The sequence below is a fragment of the Halichoerus grypus genome, chromosome 4 (genome assembly GCF_964656455.1).
Source record: "Halichoerus grypus chromosome 4, mHalGry1.hap1.1, whole genome shotgun sequence".
NCBI lineage: Eukaryota > Metazoa > Chordata > Mammalia > Carnivora > Phocidae > Halichoerus > Halichoerus grypus.
Genome location: NC_135715.1, coordinates 95259976 through 95265975, shown reverse-complemented (window position 1 = coordinate 95265975; position 6000 = coordinate 95259976).

Sequence of the window (6000 nt, the reverse complement as noted above, 5' to 3'; positions counted from 1 at the left end):
AGGCGAGGACCTTAGATATCCTATCTGTTAAACAACAGGGTAGACTAGATGATCTCTAAGACAATTTTCTATTCTATTTTAAGGGGAATATGGGTCATTTGGAACAACAAGTAGGGGAGTGATTGTCCTGAGGCTTACTTAACTTGGTAAAGGTAGGGACAATATTAAAATCTAAGGTCTTATAATCCTTTCTTGATGTACTACCAGAGCATTTTCAACACAACAGCCTACTGATCAAACTGTATTGAATTCTATACTTTCAACCTTAAAAGACCTCAGCCAAGTTCAGATGCATTTTGAATAATGGACGTTTCATCTCCATGGTAGATTACTCTGCATTTTTTTCTTTCCTAAGCTCTTGTTCAGAGATGCCTAACTTGTGGTTCTCCGAGTTGGTAAGAAAACTTTTGAAGTGTTTCATTAAAAACGGAACTGTTATCTACAAAACATTCTAAATTTCAAAGCCTTTTCCCACAAAACAAGAGTGCTAGATTATGGGGCGCCTGGGTGGCTCAGTTGGTTAAGCGTCTGCCTTCGACTAGGTCATGATCCCAGGATACCCGGATGAGCCCCAGCATGGGGCTCTCTGCTCAGCAGGGAGTCTGCTTCTCCCTCTGCCCCTCCCCCTGCTCGTGCTCCCGATTGTGTGCTCTCTCTCTCAAATAAATAAATAAAAACTTTTTAAAAAAAGAGTGCTAGATTATATGTTAAAATTCTAATTGCTGTAAGAATTCAGGAACTAGAAAGATCATAAATGGTCATAGGTATTCAGAAAAAGCTTCAAAGTAGAAATGGGGCTTAAAGTTCGGCCTTGAGGAAAGGCGAGACTGGAATTGTTGGAGAAAGCGGCTTTCTAGTTCTCAGAGTATCTTAACAAAGAGCAGGACTTCCCAAACGCCGGTTTAAGAATCATTCTGGCTCAGAATGAAATTTTCACTGATCCATGACTGCTCAGAAAAGTAAAGAGCAATATAGTTAGATGTGTCCAAAAACTAAATATAAGCTATTTAAAGGACGATCCTTTATTTGAGACAGTGTCCTTCCTTTGTTTTAGTGTTAAAACCTCCTTTTATGAAACGATGTCATTGGGATAGTAGATGTTTTTACTTGGGGAAATAATGGCTTCGAATTTGGCCTCCATATGATGGTGTCTCTCTTTCCCTTTGAAATTTTATTGGCCACTGAAATCCAAAGATCTGGGCACCACCAGTTAAGTGAGTATTCCTGATATGTGGCATTTACTGCCGCCCTCACTCATGTAGGCCAAGAGGTCAAGTACAGCTTTCTAGCAAGGAAAAGGACCAGTGTGTGTTAGGATTTTATTTACCTGTTCCTGTGGTATGTCATGGCAGTAGACGCTGATCAGGCTTAGCCATGATGTTGCTAGAGTTAAGCTTAATATGCTGGACGTAGGACATGTCCCAGGTCTTTCACTATATGGCACCCTGGAAAACACCATCTGCTTTGTAGCCTTTAATTTATTTTAAAGCTTCATGCCACGTTGGCAGCAGGAGATCTGCCAGCCTGCTTACCAATGTCCCTGCTTTGTATTGATTAAATAAAGGAACTTGTTCACGATCCTTCCTTATTCCATGGTTGTAGATTGCTAGATGGTTGGATTTTTACTTTAGTCCAGGCATGCTGAGTCCCTCTCGAAGAAGCCAACCTGGGGTGTTTAACGTGCTCCTTCGCTCTTGCATTCAGGGTGGGACCTTCCCTCGAGGCCACATGTAAACAACTCATTTCCATCTGGAGGAAACAAGTGTGGGGACACAGTGTTTTATTACAACACTTCATAGTTTTCTGTTTCCAAAGTTGCCCCTTCCCACCCCCGTCCCCCCATCTCCTGGCCTCATATTAAGGAGTATACCAAGGAGTAGAAGGAAATTTTAATGGTGGTGCTAGGGCTGGTGCTGTGAAAGATTAGCTTTCTATATTTCCATAGGCAAATTTTATACATGCTTTTATTAGCTCACTATGATCTTTGAGCTGATATGGAAAAAAAAAAAAAAAACACTTTAGAAACACAAATTCTGATTTCATCATTTTCAACTCAGAGGTAAAGGAACCAGAGGCCAGGTTAGATAGTGAGTAGCTCAAGGTCACCCAGCTAGTTAGCCGAGGTGCAAGGACTCGAAGTTGATCTAGTGGTGTCTCTCCTACCTCCCTCCAATACCCCACCGGAATTGAAATCATCGCAATAGCGACTACCAAGTACTTAACAATGGATATTTGATGGTGGTCCTTTCAGTCTGTGCCAGGGTGGTTTTCACTTTTTCCCTTCATCAGCACAGGAAGGCAAGGACGTTGCACTACCTCTAATATTTCATGCTTAGCTCTGGATTCCCTTGGTTTTATACTTCTGACTCTTCCTTCAGTTTCTTGTAGGGCTTTATGATTTAATTTAATTTCAGCTTATGGCTGGCTTTGGTACCCAGAAGAGTGCTCATTTGTCCTTTAAATTATTCACCCAGGGGAGTCAGTGTTCTTAGAAAGTGAGGGAAGAGAACCTATGGGCTTCGTCCCCTCGGAGGGATACGTGACACACACTGATGCCTCCCTCACTGGTTCTCTCCCCACAGTGCCTTATCTCCTGTGTTCAGCCCTGGTTCCTATAATACCTTGTATTTCTGCAGAGCTTTTCACATTGACAAATAAAGCAATTTATTTACACGCTGACTCGTGACTAATTATACACCCACAAGTATACACTCTGGACAAGCAGCATTCCCCTACATTAAGTTCTCTGTAGGAAGGTGTCCTAGAGTTATTTGCCAAGAGAAACTTGGGGCAACAGTCTTGGCTCTGACATTCAGTTGTTCAACGTAGGGACAGCTTATGTGATCTGGGATGCACCTCTGGACCTGGTAGCTCAGGCCCGAGATAGGTGCTGCAAAGGTTACAAAAGAAGGGAAGGAATGGGTCACCATGACCCTAGCAGATCTTGCTGAAGTTGCTGACAAAACCAGGCAAAAACGTAAGCAACTACTTGTGAAGAACACAGGGTGTTCTTCTGTACCAAACACCCTGGCCGGCACAGATATACAGCTTCTGTTTTATGCACACCCGGAGTCCAGAATGGAGAGATTGTTGCCACTTTCAGTTAAAAGATAATAAGGGTAAGAGATGGGAGTGCCTGGGTGGCTCACTCAGTCAGTTCAGCGTCTGCCTTCGGCTCAGGTCGTGATCTCGGGGTCCTGGAATTGAGCCTTATGTCGGGCTCCTTGCTCAGCGAGGAGTCCACTTCTCCCTCTCCCTTTGCACCTCCTTCTGCTCAAATAAATAAATAAAATCTTAAAAAAATATGGTAAGAGATGAATAAGATTAACAGCTACTGTTTAGTGAGTGCCTACTAATGTGCTAAATCCTCTCTATATATTCTTTCATTTAATCCCACTGTCAGGGGCACCTGGGTGGCTCAGTCAGTTAAGCGTCTGACTTTTTTTTTTAAATTTTTTTTTTTTTTTTAATATTTTATTTATTTGCGAGAGAGAGAATGAGAGACAGAGAGCATGAGAGGGAGAAAGGTCAGAGGGAGAAGCAGACTCCCTGCTGAGCAGGGAGCCTGATGTGGGACTCGATCCCGGGACTCCAGGATCATGACCTGAGCCGAAGGCAGTCGCTTAACCAACTGAGCCACCCAGGCGCCCAGTTAAGCGTCTGACTTTGACTCAGGTCATGATCTCAGGGTCCTGGGATCGAGCCCCGCGTCAGGCTCGCTGCTTGGTGGGGAGCCTGCTTCTCCCTCTCCCTCTGCCCCTCCCACTGCTGTGCTCTCTCTCTCTCTCTCTCTCAAATAAATAAAGTCTTTAAAAAAAATTAATCCCACTGTCAGTTAATCCTACTGTCATCCCCATTATCACATAAAATTTACTCTTCTAAAGAGGTAAAATCATGTTCCCCAGAATACCCAGCTACCTAGTGAGGGAGACCAGGAATGAACTCTCAGGTCTGTCTGACTCTTCCTCATGTGTTTATACCTTCCCCACCCTAAGAAGGGGATGAGAAGCATTAACAAGAGGTCAGTATCTAGCTTGTAAATGTTGAGCGGGGTTATGCAGAGGAAAGGGATTGCTAGCATTCCATTTATAGGGACTTTAAGAAAAGGAATGCAATATTTTCAAAGCTTAATTTTTGGCGATATAGTGGATTGGAAGCAATGGAAAAGCCCCTAATAAACTGATACGACTCCACAGGGTCCTCTCTGATGAATTCAAACAGAAAACAGACAAGCAGTCATGTTCAAAGGTAAGACAGCAATGTAAGCCTGTAAGAATATTAGACCCTAATGGCCAGGATAGAGGGAGGTAAATGAAACATGCTAAGCATCCGAGGATGTGTACGCTTATGTAGAGAGAAGGAAGAACAAGTAACAGATGGCTTTGCCGTCTGGTGCCAGGGCTCTGTTTGCCGCGCTCTATTAACCTGGTACCATTTTAAATACCTGTGTGCAAATTTTCTGACATTCCTCTCATTGAGAGATGGAGTCTGTGTCTCCTTTCTCTGAATCTGGACCAACCTTAGCCATCGGTTGACCAAGAGAGGATGGCAGAAGTGATGCCATGTGACTTAAAGGCAATGAAGCTGCTCCCTGGTTTGATCCACAGCAGTGGATGGCTGGAACACCTGGTGGGAATGTCAGACCCAAGGAGATCGGCCAAAGGCAAGAACCCATTTCCTGAGGAGGGGCATTTACCCTTGGGGGACCAAAGCAGGAGCCAGAGAGTTAAGAGCAAAGAGAAAATTGGAGTATGGGGGAGTAGTAGGTCTCAGGAGAGAAGCAGAAGTGAAAGATGAAAATAAGTCCGAGGGTCAGAGTGGAAACAGATCAGACTGTGGAGTGCCAGCATTTAGGACTGGAGTTGTGAACAATCCAAATGTAAATGGTTCAGGCCGGAGGTAATAAGTCACGCAAAGCACATTTTCATAGATGGCACAGAAGTGTGCCCAAAGTTTAAGGAGCCTACTACTTGCAGTGTTAAAAGAGTAGAGGAGGAGAGTAGAACCACTTCACTGCTTAAATTCCTATGCTTTCTCCAGCTGAAAGATTGCCAGAGAAGGAAAAGCAACCCTAATACTAGTTTGTAAAAGTAAGGTAGGGAAGAAAGCTGTAAGAAAGCCCTGGCTGTTCAAAATGCATATAAGTCTCACGGCTTGGATGAGGCACATTTCCTAGAGACTACAAGAATCTTGGGATAAAACTGAGGAACTCCTGTCAATAATTTCTGAAGAACCTTAAGAATTAGGGAAAACTGAAAATGGGACAAATGTCTTATTCTCAAAGCAGAGGTGAATCCTGTGAATTCTGGGAGATGGGCTTGACATCTGGGGCATTTTCTAGAACAAAGCATTAAAGAGATCATTTGCAAGCTCTCAGCAAAGGAATCGGCGTCAGTTAGTGAAGATGAAATAGTTAGCCTGACTTTCTAAACGCATTTGCCAGGCTGTAATGACACCACTCTGAATGAATATAAGCTGGGCCTATAGTAAACAGAATTCTTTTTTGATGAATGGATTCATGTCAAACCAAATGGCAGGGCTCTCTCCAGAGCCCACCACAGGCCTCTGTGCTTGGTGCTGTACTATGCAAAGTGTTGATTAAGGACTTGGGATAAGATTCTGATGGCAGCTGATGCGGTCTGCAGGTAACACAAGGCTTAAGGGGGCTCATCATTATGGTGAACAGTGGGAACAGTGGAAAGACATGGTTTAAGAAGAAGAAATTCAACAGGAAACTCATAATCTCTTTTGTTTAGGCATCCACGCATCATCCTCAATGGAAAACATGGACAAATCTAAACACCCCCAAATTCTACCCACAACTATACAGGAACAGGATAGAGAAAATGTGGTTTGTGCACATGGAAAGGATTTAAGAGCTGTTTAAATTTAACAACTCAATACAACTTAATAGTAGGATATGACTGCCAAAAATGCTACTGTAAAGGGGCGTTGTGTTCAAGGAAGTATCTAAAATGGGGGATGTGGTGATGCGGCTTT